This window comes from Suricata suricatta, chromosome 1 (genome assembly GCF_006229205.1).
Source record: "Suricata suricatta isolate VVHF042 chromosome 1, meerkat_22Aug2017_6uvM2_HiC, whole genome shotgun sequence".
Classification (NCBI taxonomy): Eukaryota; Metazoa; Chordata; class Mammalia; order Carnivora; family Herpestidae; genus Suricata; species Suricata suricatta.
Window position 1 is genome coordinate 117,337,784 of NC_043700.1, and position 23,469 is coordinate 117,361,252.

At 34.5% G+C, this 23,469-nt stretch overlaps 1 long non-coding RNA gene and 1 other non-coding gene across 2 annotated transcripts; both read left to right on the forward strand.

Annotated features, from left to right (window-relative positions):
- The first annotated feature begins 300 nt into the window (after positions 1-300).
- Positions 301-409, forward strand: LOC115303467. The gene has a single exon (XR_003914073.1). It is a non-coding gene; the product is annotated as a U6 spliceosomal RNA (small nuclear RNA).
- A 9,031-nt stretch (positions 410-9,440) lies between these two features.
- LOC115278235 lies at positions 9,441-22,999 on the forward strand. The gene is made up of 3 exons (XR_003902787.1): positions 9,441-9,577; positions 19,786-19,911; positions 22,917-22,999. It is a non-coding gene; the product is annotated as an uncharacterized LOC115278235 (long non-coding RNA).
- The last annotated feature ends 470 nt before the right edge of the window (positions 23,000-23,469 follow it).

Genomic DNA, 23,469 nt, shown 5'->3' on the forward strand with positions numbered 1-23,469 from the left:
GCAGAGATTTTTAGTCACCTTCAAAAAGCAGTATGTAGACACCCAAGCCAAACAGCTTATACACGAACAAAATCAGCATCTAAACCATCTGTCAGTGGAACAAACACGTCAGTCATCCTTCCATTTGATTGGCAGTATTTCTTGAAATGGATGATTTTAAACATTATTTCTGATGCTAACAACACACACGTGCACACACACACACATGCATAATTTCATTTACCTGGAAGTTGAGCTGGATTTTAGACAAAATTATGAGTATAATAAATGTCTTTATCTTCTTCCCATTGCTCTTGGATTATGCTTTCTTTGGCAGCACATACAGTAAAATTGGAATGACACACAGAAGGTTAGCATGGGCCCTGCGCAAGGATGACACCCATTCTCTTGTAATACCTGCTCCCCCATTGCCACTTTAGACCTGCACACTCATCCTAGCACACATTACTAACACATTAACTCTTGCATGCTACTGTAGCCATGACCAGGACAAGTTAATTCTTGCACTGATTTATCTCCTCTTACCCAACATATGCTTCTTAGGACTCTGCTTATAGGTGATTATATGTAGTAATTAAACCAGGTAAACTAATTCCTGATGATTAACTATCCAACAATTTAAAATTCCTAGTTTAGAAATCATTAACCTTTATAAAATATGACTTTTCTTTCTCTAAAAGCCTTTAAAGAGTAAGCATAATTTTTCTAAATGCTTGTTTTTCTTTAGTTTGCTGGGAAATGTTTGGAAAATTGTTAGCCTATTCAATGCCCTTGGAATTACAGGTTTTAAGCCACATCTCTTTGGCTAACGCTGTTTGGAAAACTACTGAAAAATAACTCTGCTATGATTTGGCATTGGTAGCAGAAGGTCAGAGTCTCTGAGACTTGGCCAGCTGAATTTTCAGGAGGACCTAATTCCTCACTCAACAGACTGAAATTCTTATTCATTCAGTGAAATTCTAGACTAAATTTAACAATAGCAACAATAAAATATCAGATGCTAGTATGAATGTTTAAATTAGAGGCTACTTGAATCAGAGAAAAACCAAATGGATGTTGACTTGTATCACTTTATATTTTATATTCAACTTTCATGTAGGCTGATACAATTTATTTCTACTTTTAAAAGGAGAGAAATCAGATATGCAGAGTTCTGTAATATTTATCCTGTCTTTTTTTAGGATAGAGTATCCAATTATATCTTTTACATAATGCAAAATCTTCACCACCACAGAGAGCACATTTTAAATTTATGGCTCAGAGGGATTTCAATCATCTTTGGCATTCAGCACTCAAGGCGTTTCCGATATTTATTCAGAGCAGTATAACGGAAAGTACACAACAGATTGTAATTTAAATGCTGTACTTTTTGCAACATATATTTGCAGTAAAAGCTTGGAGAATATGTAAAAATAAGAATGTATTATGAGTCCTGCACATTTTGTCTACACACTTTCATATGGGAATTCTTGTATGCTTCTATTTAACAGACGTTTTCTCTGCACAGCTTTGTGCTAAGTGCATAGAAGGACAAACACCTGATGTTCTGTTCATATAGACATGTGCCCTGCTTCCGGTCCACTTCGGGTATGTGCACCTCCATGTGGAAATGGTCCAACTGACTTTGGAAATCAGGATCTCTTGTGAGGTTTGTGTAACTTTATTAGAATGGTGAAGATAGAGGTAAAATTGTCAGTGACTTAGGTGATGAGGGATTGAAGAAATTGGGAAAACAAAGGTGGACAATTTATTTTAAATAATTTGGTGACTAAGAGAAGGAGGGAGACAGTTTCAACCTGAATGATATGAGAGATCAAAAAAAGTGCATATGTTCATTTTTAAAAATAAATATGGAAGGAGGAAAACTGAGTATATTTCTATGGTGAAAGGTAAGAGAGAGGTGGGGCTAGAAAAGACAGGGAAAATTGATAAGGCGATTCAAAAGGGGCAAAGTGTCCAAGTGTAAGTGAGATCTTTAGGAGTTGAAAACATGGTACCTTCAAGGACAGACAAGAATAGAGGAGATGACTAGGCACTTTCCCCATGGATGGCTTCTATTTCATTTATTTAGTAATAAGAGATATACTGATGGAGAGACAAAAAGAAATCCTTTGGGAACAAGAGGAGAGAGAACACCAGGACTGGAATACCGGACACTTTGAACACAGTAAGCACCTGCTTAAGGATAAATACTCCAGTCACTAAGGAGTATTTGAGAATGGTGGCTATTTTTAATACTGTTCTCATTGGTGCTTATCACCACCCTCTTTGTGAGTCCCACAAATATTTATTCAGTTCAGCCTCTGGGCCTCGAACTCTGTTATAGCCAGGTAGGTTTTACAGGACAAGGAAAAGAGAGAGCTCTTCAAGCAGCTTTTGCTTCTGTTCTGTCAGGTAGCATTAGGCCAAGGAAAATTGTTTATTCAGCCCATTCTCTTCTTGCACTGAGCAATATTTCATTGTCATATTATCCCATTTGCTATTTGTGTGACTACTTCTAGGTTTCCTTATACGTATATTTCCTAGGCATGTTATCTGTATTTGAGGAACGAAGAAAGGATCCATAATGATAGCATTCAGTTCTTTCTCCTATGCTTTAAAGAGTGTCGGGCTGCTGGTTTGTTAAGTGCTGCCTGCTGTGAATAGCTCTGTCCCAATTTAGCATCATCAGTAATGATTATATTAAGATGATTGTCTCTGTGCAAGAACAGTAACCAGGGTACTAACCACAAAGTTCATTCCTCTAACTCATGGAACCAGTATTCATTTATTTTTAACTTACCAAGTAATTTCCAAACAGCTTTTCCACGTACATGTCACCCAAAATTTTCCCACATTTATATATTGTCAACTTTCATTTTTATTTTACTTCATTAATTTGGAAAATTGTAAGAAATTAAACCTCAATCATTTAAACTTTGGTATTATGCTGATTTGTTTGTTTGTTTATGGCACAAGAATACTTAATAATGGGAATAGAGTTAGCAACTTAAAAATAAAAGTATTTACTAAAATAAAAGGAGTTACCTGACAGAAAGGTTTTTTTTAAAAAGCACTAAAAATTGTAGTGAAAATTTAGTGGTTTCCTTCTGTGCAAAGCATCCATTTACTTCCTTTGCCACTGAGAAATAGTTACTTAGTTCCACCTATGGCAGGAGGAAAGAAACTCTAGGTGGTTTTAGCCATTCAGTGTAACTCACACATTCCCACCTCAGTGACTGTCCAATGCACTTGAAATGAGTTGGTCCACCCGGAATGAAACGTAGGGCTTTTATTCTCTGACCATTTTACCTGATGGCGTGGTGCCTGGATATGACGCCTGACACAGCTGTGGCCTGACGGAGCATGGAAGTGCGGGAAGAGGACAGGCACGGTCGTCCGACAGAACAGCAGAGTTCAACCCTCCGCTGCAGTGAGCCAAGCCTGCCTTACCTCTGGCCATTTGAACCATGTGAGCCAATAAAAAAAACCTTCACATTTTGCATGACATCTTCTTAATTATTACAAAACCCAGTTATGAAAAGGAGCATGGTAGCCTGGCTGGATAGAGTACTCTTGGCTGCAGAATTTTCCCATTCAGCACTTTGAATATATGATGCTGTTTCCTTCTGGTTTGCCAAGTTTCTGTTGAGAAATCTCCAGCTAGACTTATGGGTTTTTCCGTGTACATGAAGGACTTTGTTTGTCTTCCTGATTTTATGATTTTTTTTCTTTATCACTATATTTGCAAATTTAATTGCAATATGTCTTGGTGTTGGCCTACTTTTGTTGATTTGATGAAATTTCTCTGCCTCCTGCATCTGGGTATCTGTTTCTTCCTCAGATTAGGGTAATTTTCTATTATATTGAGAAATAATTTTTCTGCTCCTTTTTCTCTCTTCTTCTTCTGGAAAACCTATAATATGAATGTTATTATATCTGATGGTGGAGTCACTGAGCTCCCTAAGTCTACTCTCATGTGGCCTAATTCATCTTTCCTTCTTTTGTTCAGCTTCATTATTTTCCATTATTTTGTCTCATAGGTCACTAGTTTGTCTGTATGCTTCTTCCAGCCTGTTGTTTATTGCAGCAAGCCTGTTTCCAATCTTGTTTTTTGTATATTGTTCATTCATGATTCTTTTTTAACTCTTATCTCTGTGGTAAGGCTCTCACTGATGTGAGCTTCATTCTTTCCTGAAGCTCAATGAGTTTCCTTATGATTGTTGATTACTTACATCTGTTTTCCTTAGATCTCTGGCTATGGCCTTATCTTGTTCTTGAATATGAAATAAATTCCTCAAGGGGCACCTGAGTGGCTCAATTGGTTAAGTGTCCAATTTTGGTTCAGGTCATGATCTCGTGGGTTGTGGGTTCAGACCCTGCACTGGACTCTGTGCTGACAGCTCAGAGACTGGAACCTGCTTCAAATCTTATGTCTCTGTCTGTCTCTCTCTACTCCTCCCCAACTCTCTCTCTCTCTCTCTCTCTCTCAGAAATAAACATTAAAAAATTAAGAGAAAAAGAAAGAATTTCCTCCATCTTGGCATTTGTTTAAGTCTCTGCCTTCTTCTTGGTGTTGTTAGAAAAGCCAGTTATGTCTCCTGCTCCTGAAAGTAATGGCCTTATGAAAAAGTCATGTTGTGCCCAGGACCTGGTACTTCAGTGAATGTCTCAGAATAGCAGGAGAGATAAAGAGTTTCCCAGACAATAAAACCTAAAAAAGTTTGTGACCACTAAACCAGCACTGCAAGAAATATTAAAGGGGACTCTTTGAGTGCAAAGGAGAGACAAAAATGATGAAGACAAGAAAGGATCAGAGAAAATCTCCAGAAGCAATGACAAAACCCGTAACAAAATGGCAATAAATGCGTATATATCAATAATTACCTCAAATATAAATGTACACTCCAATCAAAAGGAATATGGTTGGGATGCCATGAGGGTTCAGTCAGTTAAGCATCTGACTATTTCTGGTCAGGTCATGATCCCAGGGTCATGGGATTGAACCCCATGTTGAGTCCATTCTGAGTGTGGATACTGCTATGCTTCTCTGTCTACCTCTGCCCCTCTCTCCTGCTTGCACTCTCTCTCTCTCTCAAAAAAATTTTTTTTAATTAAAATAAAGACAGGGTGTCAAAATGTTGAAACCATAAGATCCATAAATGTACTGCCTCCAAGAGTCTTATTTTAGACCTAAAGTCACCTACAGACTGAAACTGAGGGGTGGAGAAACAGTTATGCAAATGGATGCCAAAAGAAAGCCAGAGTAGCAATACTTATATTGGACAAACTAGATTTTAAGACAAAGATTGTAAAAAGAAACAAAGAAGGATATTTTTAAATCATAAAGATATAACAGTTGTAAATATTTATGCACCCAACATGAAAGCAAACAAATATGTAACACAATGAATAAAAAGCATAAAAGAACTAACTGATAATAACACAGTAACAGTAGGGGACATCAACACCCCACTGACATCAAAGAACAGGTCATCCAAACAGAACATCAACAAGGAAACAATTGCTTTGAATGACATGCAAGACCAAATAGATTTAACAAATACACTTAAACATTCTATCCTAAGACAGCAGAGTACAGTTTTTTTTTTAAATGCACCTGGAAGATTCTCTAGAATAGAGCATATATCAGGATAGCAAATACAAAAAGATTTAAATCATACCAGGTACATTTAATGATAACAATGTGATGAAACTAGAAGTCAAGTACAAGAAAAATTTGGAAAGATCACAAATATATGGCTGTTAAACTATATGCTACTAAATATTGAATGGTCAACCAGAAATTAAAGAAAAAATTAAAGAATACATGGAAACGAATGAAAATACAATATACAAAATCTTTGGGATGCAGAAAAAACTGTTATGAGAGGGACATACACAGCAATACAAGCCTATTCAAGGAGCAAGAAAAACCTCAAATAAACAACTGAACTTTCCACCTAAAGGAGCAAGAAAAAAAAACAACAAACAAATGTAAAGGCAGCAGCAGGAAGGAAATAATAAAGATTAGAACTGAAATAAATGGTACAGAAATTAAAAAATCAATAGAACAGATCAATGAAACCACTAACTTGTTCTTTGAAAAAATTAATAAAATTGAGAAACTTCTAGGCAGATTTATCAAAAAGAAAAGAGAAAGGAATAAAATAAATAAAATCACAAATGAGAGAGAAGAAATAACAACCAACACCACAAAGATACAAATGATTATAAGAGAATATTATGAAAATTTCATGCCAATAAATTGAACAACCTGGAAGATATGGACAAATTCCTACAAAAATATAAACTACTAAAACAGAAGCAGGAGGAAATAGAAATTTTAACCAGATTAATAGCCAGCAAAGAAATTGAGTAAGTAATCATAAAACTCCCCCAAAACAAAATTCCATGACCATATGTCTTCACAGATGAATTATACCAAACATTTAAAGAAGAGTTAATAATTATTCTATATGTATGTGCACACACACACACACACACACACACACACTTCCTATATATATGTCACTTCCTTTATGCATTCATTCATCTGCTCATGGACACTTGAGCTGTTTCCAGAATTTGGCTATTGTAGATAATGCTGCTATAAACATAGGGGTGCATGTATCCCTTTGGATTAGTACTTTGGTATTCTTTGGGTAAATACCTAGTAGTACAAATACTTGATCATAGGATAGTACTATTATAACTTTTTGAGGAACCCCATACCATTTTCCAGAGCGACAGCACCAGTTTGAGTTCTACCAACAGTGCACAAGTGTTCCTCTCTCTCCACTTCCTCACCAACACCTTGCTTCTTATGTTGTTGATTTTAGCCATTCTGACAGATGCAAAGTGATATTTTATTGTAGTTTTGATTTGTATTACGCTGATGATGAGTGATGTTGAGCGTCTTTTCATGTTTCTGTTGTCTTCTTTGGAAAAATATCTGTTCGTATCCTCTCCCGATTTTTTAATTGGATTATTTGTTTTTGGGTGTTGAGTCTTACAAGTTCTTTATATATTTGGGTACTAACACTTTGTCTGACATGTCATTTGCCAATATTATATACGTATATATATATAAAAGATATATATATACATATAAGGTATTTATGTATATGTAAATGCATACATTAACATAATAGAATATTATTCATCCACAAAAAAGTGAAATCTTGCCATTTGCAAAGAAATGGATGGAGCTAGGGAGTATTTTGATAGGTGAAATTTATCAGAGAAAGAAAATATTATCTGATTTCACTTATGTGAAATTTAAGTAGCAAAACAAATGAGCAAAGGGGAAAAAATGAGAGAAGGGCAAACCAAGGATCAGACTCTTAACTATAGAGAACAAATTGTTAAAAGAGGGGAAGTGAGTAGGGGATGGATTAAGTAGCTGATGAGGATAAAGGAATGTACTTGTGATGAGTACCAGATGTTGTATGGAAATGTTGAATCAGTATACTGTACACCTGAAACTAATATTACTCTATATGTCAACTAACTGGAATTTAAATAAAAACTTTAGAAAATAATCAAAAAGCAGTGCAATAGAAACCACTTGAAGCTAAACACACTCATGAGTAATCCCAGCTCAATGAGATACTGATGCCTAAAATCTCTGAATCTCAGTTTTCTTGTGTAAAATGGGGATAATTATGCTATATTGCAGTTATAAAAATTAAAATACCATTTTTGGAATAACTACTACACAGCAGTAAATTCACTGTCACCATATACTGTTATAAAATCAACATCAAATAAGAGAATTTTGGACACAATTGCCTTAGTGAAATACTCTGTTGGTGATTTTCTGAAGTCTCAACTTATTTAAAGTAAGATGCAAATCTCTGCAGATAAGCAGAAGACACTTTGGTTGTATATTTACTGGCACTGGAACTAGTTTTTTAATTTTCAACTTGTAATTTCCCTGAATGTAATCCTTCTTCCTGCCTCCCATCACAATGCATTTCACTAGTTTTTCTGCATAGCATGTTATCCCAACATGTTCATTTTATTGTAGATTTTCTTGAAAAGAAATTAAGACTTCTTCAGCCTAAAGTTTTGCTTGACATACTAACTTTTAACTGTCCCTAGTTACCAGGTGCTGGGTCTAGCCCTCTAAACTCTTAATTGGAGCTGCTGTTCTTCTACAAAGTGAATGGAGAATCTGTTACCATCCTATTGCCTCCCCTTTATGGGGTCCTGGAACTGTCTGGAGTCTCCTGCAGAATCTAGTCAACTTCCCTCCTATCAGATTCTGGGTACCAGCCTGGCCTAAATATGAATTTGACAGTATCCTTTTCACTTTACAAAATGACCTGGAGATCACTTCCCCACCCCTTTCCCATGACTTATCCTTGTAGCACAGATTTTCAAGACCAGTACTACTACTCTTCACATCTCCTTTCCCTGAGGCATGCTGTTGAGAGAACTTGGTGAATTTCATGGTGGAGTTTTTTCAGATTCAGAAAAAAAAAGTTAAACTTAGGTAATTATGAATGTTTTCAGAAAGCTTCAGAATCTTAAACAGATTGGAATATATTCCAATAATTTCCTTTATTTGGGTTTTTTTTTTTTTTACTTTAAACTATTTTGGCTAACATTGATCCTTATTTATATGCCAGTGATTAGGCTAAGAATTTTATACTTATTTTCTTATTCCAAAGAAGGTACATACCTTGAGGACTTCTGTTTTCATTTCTCCTAGAATTACATTTGGGAAGGGGAGACTCCCCCAATATAGAATTTCAATAAATTAAAAAGTGGACAATATTAATATGGAAAAGTATGGCATTTTTATATTGCTCTTTACTTTGTAGGTGGACAAAATCAGAAGGGGAATAAAAAGTAGTGACTTAAATCTAAGAGTTATAATATCTTGGCATTGTGGTCATAGAAATTTGTTCACAGATAAATGGAAAAACTAAAGGAAAAATACCCCATAGTTTTAAATATAGCAGTCTATATATTTTTCATACTAATTATATTCCATTTTAACTTACAGACTTGTACAAAATCACCTTCTGTTCTCTAGACTGAATTGACAAAATTAATCAGAATTTTCTTCTTCTTGGGTTGTAAATCATAAAGTATCCTTCTTTTGTCCAGTAATCAGCAAATTGTTTTAAGTACAAAATTGAACACTGACTCCAAGTTTTTGTATCATTTTTGCATCTGTATTTTCCTTGAATGACTAAAGTGTGCTATTTCTGCAGTAAGTTGGTTAGAAACTCTGATCATGTAATTAGAATCAGGATTTCTCTTTCTAGTTACTCTAGGAATTCAACTGAAACAGTCTTCTGTGTGAATAATTCTTCTTTTTACTTTTAAAGGCCTTACATATGGGTGATGCTTAGGAACTTAGGAAAATAGAATCCACTGAGAATTGCCTGTGTAATAATGTAGCTTCATAATGTTCTGAGCTGAGAAAACCAAGAAAATTCCATTTCCTGACCTATGGACTCATGGGATGTTCTGAAGATTAATGTGTCTCTTTCAGGGCACTAAGGTACATTTAGAGCACTAAAGAAGTCATTTACTAAATGGTGCCCTTGGGACTTGAAAGAGTTAATGTACCTCTCACAAGGTGAGCAATGTGCTCTAAAATGTATGCAAGGATCAGTACCAAGCTTATAAAGAATTGTGAGAATGTTGTTTAAAAGCAGCTGGTAGTCCATAGCTCTATTACTTATTATTACAATCTTTAGTCAATATATTTGCTGGTGTTCAGCGAGTGCCTTAGGAACAACAGGCAGATGAGAATCTTCTTACTTTAAAACTGAAAATATGAGGTGCTATAAACATTGACCAAGAGAAAATATTGTAAATGTGTAGATCTTATCCAAATGGCTTGGATTTTAAGAGTAAGACAAATTATGGAAAACCAGACCTTCATTCCAAAGTGATTTTTTTTCTCAAATTAAAATCAGAATGATATTGAATCCTTTGCCAATATTCTTTTGGGAAAAATGTATTACTTAAAGGTAATTCTGAGAAATTTCACAATATGTAATGTTAAGTGATAAAGTAAAGATATAAAGCTGAATGTAGAATATAATTAATTAATTATTAAATATGTAAGACATGACAGCCTAAAGGAATATGGCAAAGTATTCAAATCTTTTACTCCTGGTGATGGAATTACAAGTTGTAGCTTTATTATATTTTTTTATGTTTTCTTTAACCAATTATAATGATCATGGCTTATAAAGACCTTTCTTGAGATAATTAAATGTTGATAAAATGTGAAAACGGTTAGTGGCTACTATAACATGTTAAATAGTGTTGATATTTTGCTTTCTTTCAACCTGAAGAAAGAATTTGAGCATTACTCCATTCATGGTCTTTGCCAAAAGGGAATGCTCTGCTCTTCTTAATGACTATTATAATGAAATTAATTACTTTTCATGGTCCATGTTTCTCAGTTTGGAAATTGGACACAAATAAGAGAGGAAACTATTTTTGAGTTAAGTCTTGAAGGTTATCTCTCTTTGTAGAATTTTTACCAAGGTCACTAAGTAACCAAAAATATTCAAATTTTAACTAGGCTTGTGTAAATGATATTTACACTTATAATAAAGATCCTGGCTGGTATATAGCAGGAACAAATAAAGCATCCACCAAAAACACTTGTTCCTTTGGTATAAAACACATATAAAACTCTGGAGAAGGGATACTGTAATGACCTAATGGTGGTGACATTAATTAACTTTATTCAATCCCAATGATCACAACTTAGTTCAAACAATGAAGTTGTTCTAGCCAAAGAATATGTAAGGAGCTCCAGAAAGTGTTCTAATAGTTTCAGTACAACGTCATGGTTGACTGGAAACAATACACATAATACAATATCTTGCCACATCTAATTCCTCAATGTATCTGCAATTATTCTACTTATTATCAATCATTTCTATTTCATGTCACTATGGCAGATTTTTAATGACATTTTTATGACTTCCTCCCAGATAGACTGTCAGCTCTTCAACAGGAAAGCCAGGAATCATTTATTCTTGTGCCCTCTGCACCTACCAAAATGATTAAACATATGGTGCTCTATAAATGGTGAATGACTAATTTGACACTAATTCCAATACCATTTTGTTTTTCATTCTTGCTTCTGGCCAGAAATCTTTTATGTCAATCAGATGAGCAGTTAAATTCCTGTATTGATGAGTGCTGTGCCAGAGTACTGTTCTAGATATCCCAGGTCCCCAGGGTCTTAGATTCTTATTCTGCTCTCCTATGTTCTCTGGTAAACTAGAATGGAGATTTGGAATTGTAGCCTTCAAAACTGCTATGAAACTTTTATGACAACACAATATACTACTGCATCCCTTCATTTATTTCTTGTATTTCCATGAGGATGTCATGAGACACTGGCATTAATTGAATCCCCACTATGTGCTAATCACTCTTAGGAACCATATTTGTTTGCTAGGACTGCAATGACAAAAGACTACAAAGAAGGTGCTTAAACAACAAAAAACATACTGTTTCATGAGTTGGAGATGAGAAGTCCAAGATCAAGGTGTTGCAAGATTTGTTCCTTCTGATGGCTGAGAGGGAAGGATATCTCCTAGCCTGTGGTTTGCTGGCAATCTTCATTATTCCTTGGCTTATAGATGTATCGCTCCAATCTGTGTCTTCGTCTTCCTATGACATTCTCCTTGTGCCATCACACTGTCATTCTTTGTGCTTTTTTCTGTGCCCAAATTTCCCTTTAAAAATGTTTTTATATTTATTTTTGAGAGACAGAAACAGAGCGAAAGTTATGGAGGGGCAGAGAGAGAGGGAGACACAGAATCTGAATCAGGCTCCAGGTACTGAGCTGTCAGCTCAGAGCCCAAGGTGGGGTTTGAACTCAGGAGCCATGGGATCATGACCTGAGCTGAAATCAGACATTTAACCAACTAAGCCCAGGAGCCCCCAAATTTCCCTTTTGTAAGATTGGTTATGCTGAGGTTAGAGCCCAACTTATGTGACCTCATTTTAACTTGATGACCTCTATAAAGAGCTTATATTTTCAAATAAGGTCACAGTCTGTAGTATAGGAAATCAAATAGCTATGTCCTGGTTAAGAAGATTATAAGGAGCACATTATACTGCTTTCTGGCCCTGCTGATCAGTGTCTGGTTAATATGTATATAGGGCTTGGGTCCTGCCTATGCTCATGAATTCTTTAGAGCATGTTATCTATGGACCCTCTTAGCTTGTTCTCCACCTGCTTGAGGCATCTGCTCTTTTGTAGTTTTGGGAATGCCTTGTATTTTTTGCACACTTTCTATAAGTTCTTACTGGCACATAACCACTGACATATTGTGCAATGTTTTTCCTTTGATGTATGCCCAGCAAATACTGTAGCTAGAGAGCAGCTTGGGGAGAGGAGACTTCCCTCAGCCTCCTTCTCATGGCTCTTGACCTGTGGAGTCCTGAGTAATCCTTTCTGCCACTCTTGGCTTTGCTGGACAAAGCTGAAAACCAAACTCACAACTGGTGACCCTAATGTGATAAGGTGAATCCACAATTGGTGAACCTAATGTGATAAACTGAACCCACGCTGTAGGCCTCAACATATGCATTTTGAGGTGACACAATTCAGCTCATAACAAAGTTCATTGTCTGAAGAAAATTGCCCTGAAAGTCTCTGGTGTGGGGGCATTGCAGGTACAGTTGAGACTGGGATTTTCACTATGAAGTTTTTTGGAATAATTTAAGTGCTATATTATAGGCCCATGAGTCCTTACACATTCATCACCCCTAGACTCCAGAAATTTTGTGGTTACAGATAGGATTAGGCCTTCTCATCATGAATTGAGAAGTGCTTTCTCTAGAAAATGAGACAAGTTCGAGAGAAAATATACCAACACCACAAGTTTTCTCAAGTAAATGGCCCAAAGAATCACCCTACTCTGAAGCCACCTCAGTTTACTGGTATCACCCAGTAGTACACAGACTGAAGTTCTAATCAGCATTTGGGTTCCCAACCCTTAAATGTGAACAGAGAGCCAAGGGTCACTGCACTTTGAGAAATCCTTTAATATCAAAGACAGAAGCTAAAACAAATAAAAACCCAAACCAAAAAAAAATCTTGGAAGAAAGAGTACACATAGGGGAAATAAAACTTCAAAAAATTGTTAGTGGCAGGAGGTGAGGGGAGCTACAAAAAGGTATTAGGGGGGAAAACTGGCCATTGATAGAATTGCTCAGTATTACAACTATGGTGGTATATGCATTTTCCAAAACCCACATAACTGTACATTACAAAGAATAAAGTTTATTGTAGATAAACTTAAAAAAAATCACCAGAATGTAAGTGGAATCCAAAAGAGAATATAAACTGTAACAAATGAATCTAAATATATTGCATATTAATAATATCACAATAGTAAACGACTTGAATTGTGTCCCTTAAAAAAAGATATGTTGAAGTCCTAACCTCTAGTACCTATGAATGTGACTTTATTTGAAAATGGGGTCTTTACAGAGATAATCGTTACAATGAGGTCATTAGAGTAGGACCTAATCCAATGACTAGTGTTCTCATTAAAGGGGGGAGTTTGGACACAGAGACACACACACAGAGAAGACAATTTGAAGATATACTCTGGCCATATAACCAGAATGATGCACCTAGCAGCCAAGGAATACCAAAGATTGATGGCAAATACCAAAAGCTAGATGAGGCCGAAAGAATTTCTCCCTGCCACCATCACAGAGAGCAATGCACCTTGGCCACCTTGACTTCAGACTTCTAGCCTCAAGGACTGTGGGAATTCTCTGTGGGAATTTTTGTTGTTTTAAGCCATACAGTTTTTGGCTCTTTGCTATGGCAGCCCTAGAGAACTAATACAGTAAATTACTTTGGAAAATAGCATTTTGATGGGACTCTGTAAAGCTAATGAGAACAACAAAAATATGCACAAATGCTACATTTCAGTTAGCAAATCTGATTGTCAAAGGAGTATGGGTTAGAATTATGGAACTACTTTACATGCATAGTAGGGCTGAACAAATAAATGAATATATTGTAAATATGTATAGTGAGAGATTTCTATTTTGGACAATGATGTCACAGATACAGAAAGAAGAAAGGCTAGATGAACTTGCTTGTATTAGATTAAAATTGGGAGCTTTCAATATAAATTAATGCATTTATATGTGTGTATATACACATGCAATTAGACATGAGAATATAGAAGTATGTGTGTGCATGTGTGCATATGCTTTACTGTTTATACATATATTTTCAAGGTCTACCCAATTTGAGGTTCTAGAAACAATGATAGACTTATAGCCAAGATTTAGTTTCTAAATGCCATTATTCAATAAGTAAAATCAGGGCTCCTCAGAAAAAGTGGTAGATTACAAGGCTGAGAAAGGGTAACCATGAGATGAGACTAGACCATCTTGTTGTGCTTTGTGTTCACTTTGAGTAATTTCTGAACTAAAAAAATATTCAAAAGTAGATGTGCACTAATAAGTCACCAGAACTATTTTGAAACAATTGCCAAGACCAAAGCTAGAACTATTAAAGGAGAAAGATAAATAATAGTAGTCCTGGATTAAACTCAAGGAAAAAATAAATATCCTTGAGTCTATGCTTACATAAATAAATAATTAAATAAATAAGAAGTAGAAGACATGACTATTCCTTACAAAATAACTTTAATTAACAGATGTAGAAGTCATGTGAAAAATAGAAATCAGAATTAGACACTGAGCGATATGTACCAGTGGCAGTGGACGCTAAAATGAAGGTTCAAAGGAGAAGAGACAGACATTTCAGCCTCAAGAACCTCCTCTAAAATAATTAATTGTGAAGGTTAAGAAAAGTACTTTTATCTCTCTTTCAAAAATAAATAAATGTTAAAAAAAATTTAAAAAGTACTTTTATAGTGGATAAAACACAGACATCACACTAAACGATCAAGGTGAACAGCATCAGTGTAAGATATATATCAACATCATGATCTCTGATACAATAAACTGAGAAGTGTATATTACCTTGGCATTTTTCTTCAAAGTCCACAACCTCAATCTAATCATGGGGAAACATTACACAAACCCATATTGAAAGAAATATTATAGAACAATTGATCAATACTTTTTAAAAGTAAGGTCATGAAAGACAAGGAAAGACTAAGTAGCTGTCACAGACTGAAAGAAACTAAGTGGACATGATGATCACTTGCACTGTAGAGTCCTGGAAGAGATAAAGGCATTAGAGGAAAGAAAAAACCTGATGTCTGATGTCTGTAGTTTAGTTTATAGTATTTTCTCAAGGTTAACTTTTTGTTTTGATTTGAACATTGTGCAATGGTTATACAAGGTGTTAGCATCTGAGGGAAGTAAGGGTAGGTATATGAGAACATGACTATTATTGTAACTATTTTTTGGTAAATTTACAAAAAACACAAAAAAGAACAAAAAAGAACAAAAAAAGAAAAAGAATGCTAATGATACTCTCAGAGAGATAAGAAAATACATGATCCATGAAACAAGGGCATAATGCAATAAAAATAGCACTTATACAACGAAAAATACCCGTTGCAAATGAAAATGATGAGAATAGACAGACTCAGTAAAAGTGTTTATAGATTAAGTTGAAGAAATCTCCTAGATGATAGAAAGTTAATCAAAAATAAAATAGTAGAGATAGGATAGAACATTGGAAGAGGACTTTAAAAGATCAGGCATGCAAGAGGAAAGACAGAGTAAGAAATTATCAAGTTACTAACAAAATAACGAGAAAATTTCCTATTTAAAAGACCTATCAATACCTTTATTTGTTGATATCAGTAGTATACTTTCATAGATATTTATTTTATTTATTGAATTATAATCTAGTGCTACTGCATTGGATGAAAATAGATTTAAAAAGATACATTTGTGTGAATTTTCAGAACAAAGACAATTAAAGGTTTTCAGAGAGAAAGAGAAAAAAGAATCTTACTATAAAAGTCAAAGATATAAGAACTTTTTATTCTTATTGAACCTTTTTTTAGCAGCACTGAAAGCTAATTATATTTTTAGCATAAATAATGTTTCAAATTAGAATCTAAACAAGGGAATCTATCATTGAAATGTGAAGGCAAAATATAGACATTTTTATACAGACGTCATCTCAAATATGTACCTCCAATGCACTGGTTTTAGGAAGCCATGAGAGGATGCGGGTTGCCAAATCGAGGGAGCCAACCTGGAACTGGAAGCCCTGGGTTTAAGCACAAAGCAGCAACAAAGAAAAGCTTAGAATGAAAAAAGTATTTCTTTCCTACCCTCAAAACAGGAGCCTTTGGAACATGAAAAGTTTGAGAATACTGAATGAATTTAGTATATTAGTAAAAGAATTGTACAACTGGAAAAGAGCAGGAGGATAAGTTAATGACAGTATATGGAAAACAAAGCAGAAAAATAGAGGTAATCATTAACTCCAAAGAAACTGAAAGTTCCGCAGTAAAGGAAGAGTTCTTGACAGGTTACCTACTATGTGACTCAGTTGATAATAGCACTGGGTTATATAAAGATCAATATGGAATAGACCAAAAATTGCTCTGTGTATATTGGGAGATTAGAAGCATGAATATGTGATGTAGATGTAGCTGTATGACAGAAAGCTAAATTCTAAATTTCCATTATGACAGTTCAATGACAATTTCTACAATGTTATAGAAATAAAAATAAATTGTGAGGTATATAAACGTATGAAAGAAAATACCAAAAGAATAAATAAAAGTCAAAATGAGCAGTTTCTAAGGCATTATTAGACAACCCATTTGTAGAGTTACATGTAAACAGTGTTTATGTATAATCTTCATAAATATTAAAAATTCAATATAAAAAAGAAAAAAAAAGAAATAACTAATTGGTTACCTCTCCCCCCAAAATTCCAAAGCTGCTGAAATTATTTTGGTTAATAGGAAGAGAACACTTATTATGTGCTAGGTGCTATTCTAAGTGTTTCACCTTTATTAACTCTATCCCTTTAAAGGTTATTCCCATTTAATGAATGTGATACTATGTTCAAAGAAATTAAGCTCTAGTCCCAAAGCTATACACAATGAAATGGCAGTGACAGAGTCTGAGTCCAGTCAGTTAGTCTCTGGAGCATATATTCTTTAATACTTGAATAGCAATATACAGAGATCTCACACATGATAAAATATCTATGAGGGGAATATGCAATCATGTGGACAGATCCCTGGAGGTGACGCAAGAACATCTGGGTTTATGTTTTGACTGTGCCACTTGCCAACTATGAAGCTTTCGACAAGTCAATTAATTTCTGTGGATTTTAGCTTTCTCATCTCTACTGAGAATAAATTCTGAGTGCTGATGTGAGCATGTAATAAGGTGATGTAGAGTCAAGAATAGGAAACTGATATAAACCCTATATAGGGAATTGCATTTAATAGGTACTCAGTAAATACTGATTTGAATTAAACAGATTACTGAAATGCATATGAAATTCAATATTATGTGAGTGCACCTATGATTCTTAATTCTACCTATAGCTTCTTCAGGATTTCTAAGGAAAAGCCACGGACACTCTAAGGATAGCTAAACCACACATATCTTTTGATGACTGTTAAGTCTAAATTTCCTTATACATGTATTATTTTTCCAGAATCAAGCCAGGATAATTATTAGTAAACCGCCATGATATCCTTGGCATTGTTTTTCAAAATGCTCCTTTTCCAAAAATAGTTTGTTCTTTGAAATTAATTCATGTGTCTGACTTAATTGCACTTGTTAAAATTATTCTCTTGGGTTGTTCTGCATGAATAATAAGTTTAGTCAATACTTTTACACTTCAGAGATGAAATTTTGACACCTTAAAGTAAATTTGCTTCTAAAAAGTCAGAATCTACAAAACTTGATTGTAAAAGAGCAGGTTTAAAGCATCAAGGCTAAGACATTTTCATTGTCTCTGAATATTTCCCAAATGTCCACAGAAACATTTGGCCTCAGGATATTAATAGTTGTTCTGAGAAAAAGGTGTTCTGTGATAAAAAAAATATTTGGAAAATGATGAATTAAAGTAAGTTAGTTTTCTTTTCTGAGAAACTTTTCAGAACCTCTAATGTGGTAGCTTGTGCTTGAATCTCTAATAAGAAATAAAATGTGCACTCTTTTCCAAAATTAATTTGGCCATAGCATTTTTAAAAAATGTTGTTTTGGTCTTTCTTTATTGTTTCTGAAGCTTCCATGAGACAGAATTTTCTCTCAGAAGACACTTCAGAAACTAAAGGCCTATCTAATAGAAGTAAGAAGGTTGATGCTTGGTGGCTTACTTTTTAGTTTTATGTTTTATTATCGGTCCTTTTTTAACCTACTTCCTATTCCATAAAGTTGACATTTCTCTCCAGAAGTCAAGTGAGTCAGGTATTTTTTTTTTGCCCCTAGTTACTCTTCATGACTTATTTTTAGTATTTTATAGCAACAGAAAGAAAAAACTAAATAAATTCAGAAACCTAATGAGTTGACATGTGGTTCTATCTAAAACTCAATTAATATGAAACAGCAGCTTTTACCAAGAAAAATTATTCTTACTTTTGAAATTAGAAATACAAACCAAGCTAGTATTGAATAATGGTTTAAATTATAGGTACTGAAGTTAGGGGTGGAATCTGAGCACACAGCTATCCAAGATTTAGTTGGGCAAGTGTTATAAATCAGAGAAGCAGGTCTGGCAAGATTTCTAATTTGGATAGTGGATGTTTGGGGGATTTTTCCTAAGAATATTTTATTCTTAGAGAATAAAGTGAATAGCAGCCATACAGTTAGTTTCTAGAAAATTAAGTTAGTACAAAACTATTTTAGTTCATAAATTAAATAAAAAATAATTATGAGAAACTTGGCTTAAAAATTTAGTAATGAATTCCCAACCTTATCACTTTCCAATTTCTGAAATATGGAGAGCAAGAAAAAATAATCAAGATTGTATTTTCTATATCAATTGCCATAACAAATTATTACTATATTTAGAAATACATTTGATTCTAAACATATACAAGAGGATAATCTGGATCATTTATGGTAAGAAAAATATTTTAAATGGACTATCTGGGTAAGTGAATTAATAAATTACATAGTATGTATAAAATGGGCACTAACTCTTCTCAAAACATCTGTCAACTCCAGAGCCATCCTGAAGAGCCATCCCACATATCCAGCTTAGTTTCTGTTCCTTCTTAGGTCCCTTTCTGCAACATCAAAGGTTGACATCAGTTATTGAGAACAATCTTTTCCTTTGTCTTAGTGATATTATAACCTACTCCACAGATACTCTTCCTTTTTCTCTCTGGGTGAAGTAGAAATAATCTTGGCCACTAAAATTTGGAGAGAAGTCCATCTCTCTCATGCCAACAGTAGCCACAGATGTATCCTGTTCTATGGTGAATTGAAGCTAGAACAGAAATCTCTAAAGAAGGTGCTAGGTTTCAAGCACCTGCAAGAAAGATTGGTTGTTGGGCCTTTGTGATATATGTAGCAACAACAATATTTACACATCTCTTTGTGGCAAAAAAGGAGGATATTTTATAATTCCTATTTCTTTCTAATATATAATATTCATGGAAATGAAAGTTGTAATGGTGCTCTGGTTTTATTTAACCTCATGCATATAGACATCTTGACAATTTTCCTCTATGAAATATATTCTTCAACAAGTACTGTGCATGCATCTTATTTCTTCACAATTAAAGTTTAACTAAAAGCAAAAAGCTACTAATGCATGGCTAATTTTACAATGCAAACAGATGTTGTTGTTAGAACAACATCCTCCATTGTTAGCCTCTGGCTCCAATGACTGCCATCCAAAGAATGAGAAGGAAGAAACAATTTGGAGAGCAAGAGATGCTGTTTGCTAGGGGCACAGAACACGACAGCCAGTTGGAAGTCATTAAATTACAAGTACCTGTAAGTGTGACACATAATCTATCTTTTCAGTGTATTTCAATTACAGATTACCTTTTGTAAACATCATTTCACATCATGGAATTATTTCAAATATTTAGGAGTATTTTTTAAATCTTAGCTAACTGATATAATTTAACCTATATTTATAATTTTATTTAAAGTTTTTGGTTGGGCTCTTTCCATTTAACTAGAAAGAAGAAAGACTAGTAGGTAGGATCATAAATGTAAAATAATGGACAACAATCTTGGGATTTGTTTTACTTTGTATATGTGAGAACAGAAAATAATTGAACATATGTCCCCCTGCATATATAAAAGACTAAAAATTCAGTCTTATGACTGGGTATTATTCAGGATGGTTCATACTTTATTGATTTAAAATCCTACTTCATTATGCATAAAATAAGGAAACTATCTGATTTATATATATCTGTGGCCCATTGCAAAAGATGGCCACAGATCATTTCTATATTTGTACATGTTTCCTTGCAATGTGACTAGTACTTTTATATCAAGTAGTAGAGTCTGTTTCCACTCCTTTTGAATCTGAACTCACCCTGAGATGTTCTTTGACCAAGAAAATGTGGTAGAATTGATACTATTCAACTTCTGGGTCCAAGCCTCAAGATTAGCTGCAGATCCTTCTCTATCTCTTAAGATCGAGATAGGCTCCTAGAGGGCAAGAGACCACTGGAAAAGGGAAATCCAACCAACAAGGCACCAGATGCCCAAAGTGTGTGTAGGGTTTTGGATGGACCATCTGGCCTTATTGGAGGCACCAGATAATGGCAGCTAAATATATGGCTCAGGTGAGACATACAGAAGTACCACCACTTAACCCAACCCAATTGCTAATTCATAGAATCATGAACAAATAAATAGTTGTCACTTTAAGCTACTACATTCTGGGATGGTTTGTTCTGTAACAATAGATTACTGAGACAACAGCATTCTATCAAGGAATTAATATATAGAATCACTTATAATCACTTGAAGGGAAGATACTATCCTTACTACTCTTTATATATTTTATAAACTGTGTATTTATGACACCCTAGAAGCCATTAAAATATTGCATCAGCTGATATCATGTGTTGGATATCATTCTAAAATCATTTTCTGAATAGTTCTCATTACTTTCTAGTTTCCTTTTCTTCAAGAAAGTTTTCTTCATATTGAATATGTGCAGTTTGAGTTGCTTCTGGCCAAATAAATTATCTGGGCTCTCCTTAATGGATTTCATGATATTGTTGCAGAATGTGTTTTAGGGTCATTTGGGAAAGTCCTGTCTTCTTTGAATGTGGTGCTTATACTTCTTAGTTCAGTGTCATTGACATTCTGTCATCAACTTTATTGTTTAAAATGTGAAATCTCATTGAATATAGGATCAACCACACAAAATACTCCTTGGTCCTCTCCTTTCAGCAGCTGCAGCTGCATTTATACCAAGAATCTTTGGCCAACCCTGCTCTGTCTCCATCAAGGATAGTTCCTTTCAGGCACACTGCTCAGATATCATAAAAAAAAAAAAGTATTGTTCTAAAACCATTGTGCCTCGGGTAAACAAAGCCTCATATCAATATAGATATTTAGCATAAAACCTTACCAAATCCCTTTCAGCACTCTTCGTATTATCTTGGGTGGACTTCTTGATCTACAACATGGATACCTTTTATTCCTAGATAACACTCTACTAAGCCAGATATAAGATTCCATGAATCACATCTCTTGGCTAGGGATGATAACTACAATCATATTCAAGTATGTATGACTCTGAAATTGATGATTTGTACTTTTAGATCCTTCCCAGATCTCTTTTGTACTATCCAGACAAAATTTCTATTTGTTCTTTGTTTGCAGCATGACTATAGCAGCAATATCAAATAACCACTCCCTGGGAAGCAGCTCTTTGATTTACTCTCAAGGATTATATATTAATTAGGAATCCAGAAGGAGATAGGTTACACACCTAAAGGGAAAAATGAGAAGAATTTAATAAAAGCTGCTTTTCAGGGGTGGGCATAAGATAAAGCTATTGCTGTCCCTAGGTCTGAAGTGACAAGTGAAGGGTGTGGCCTTATATTACTGGACAAGAGCTGCAGTTATAGAAAGTAAGCCACTGCCAAAACAGTAGTTTTTCATGAAGAAGTAATGAGTTTGAATAAATATCTCAGATTCTCCTTCCTCTAGATTTCTCATCTCCATCTGATTTCTTTGTTTTGTCAAATCCAATTAGAAGCCAGAGAGATAGGCCATCCAGGACTCTTAGAACACAGAGTAGGGCAGATAAGGACAGAATGGATATGGAGAAACAGGGAATAAAGGCACCCAAGTGCTACTGCAGAACAAGATGTCCTTTCTGTGTACCAAATATGAAGTGTTAGCAGGGAAGTTAACTTTATTGTCCACACACAATAAATACATAAAAATAAAACCCTTGCTAGACTTGCTTTTCCTTAACCAGAGAAGTGTGGTGATAAAGCACAGGCTCTAAATGTCAGGCAAATTTGCTTTAAATCCTGGATTCATCACTTCTTAGATACGTAACCTTGAGAAAAGACAATTTTCTGTTGCTTTGTTCCTTTATCTACAAAATGTATATATTTAGAGGCACCTGAGTGGCTCAGTTGGTTAAGTGTATGACTTTGGCTCAGGTCATGATCTCACGTTTCATGGGTTCAAGCCCCAGTTCAGGTTCTGTGTTGACAGCTCATAGCTTGGAGGTTGCTTCAGATTCTGTGTCTCCCTCTTTCTTTGTCCTTTCCCTGCTCATGCTCTGTCTCTCTGTCTTTCAAAAATGAATAAATGTTAAAAAGTAAAAATTAAAATGGGGATATCTATACCTACTGTATAGAATTGTTATAAAGATTAAACAGATGGATGGTTTTAAAAACTTTAGAATATGCTCAGAATTTTGTAAACTCTAAATGAGCTATTTTTTTCACCAAAAGTTATTAGAGTTGGTAATCTTAATTATTACTAACTTTTTTCTCATTTATGACCAGGATTGTTCCTGAATGTATGGCTCTCCGGACTTCTGCATCTACTGATAATGTTCTTTCAAAAACTGACTTAATTTTTTAAAAATTAATAAATAATTGATAATACAGTTAATAGCAATTTAAAAACAAAATTAGTTTTAACCGATCATTAATTTAATAATATTAAGATTATGATTATAATTATCTATTAATAATATGATGGAATATCAGGTACATTGATTGCCAGCTTATAGAAAAGCTTAGGACTTGGGTCCTAGGTCAATAAAGATTAGATTCTTCACTCACGAGAATTACTCAGTGTGTTTAATTAAAATTCTTATTGCTGAGTCCATGAGCAGAGGTGATTGGAGCAATCCACATATTAGTGAGATTATGTATGTGGGAACTGGAGATGTATTAGAGACACTACCAAGAAACTGACCTAAAGCATTTATTGCACTGAAAGTTTTTACATTTGAATTTTTAATAAAATGAATTCACATTAGTATGGATAGGGTTTCTATAATCACAACTTCCATAGGATATTGGTTTCTTTTTTTTTCTCTTTTGAAGATTT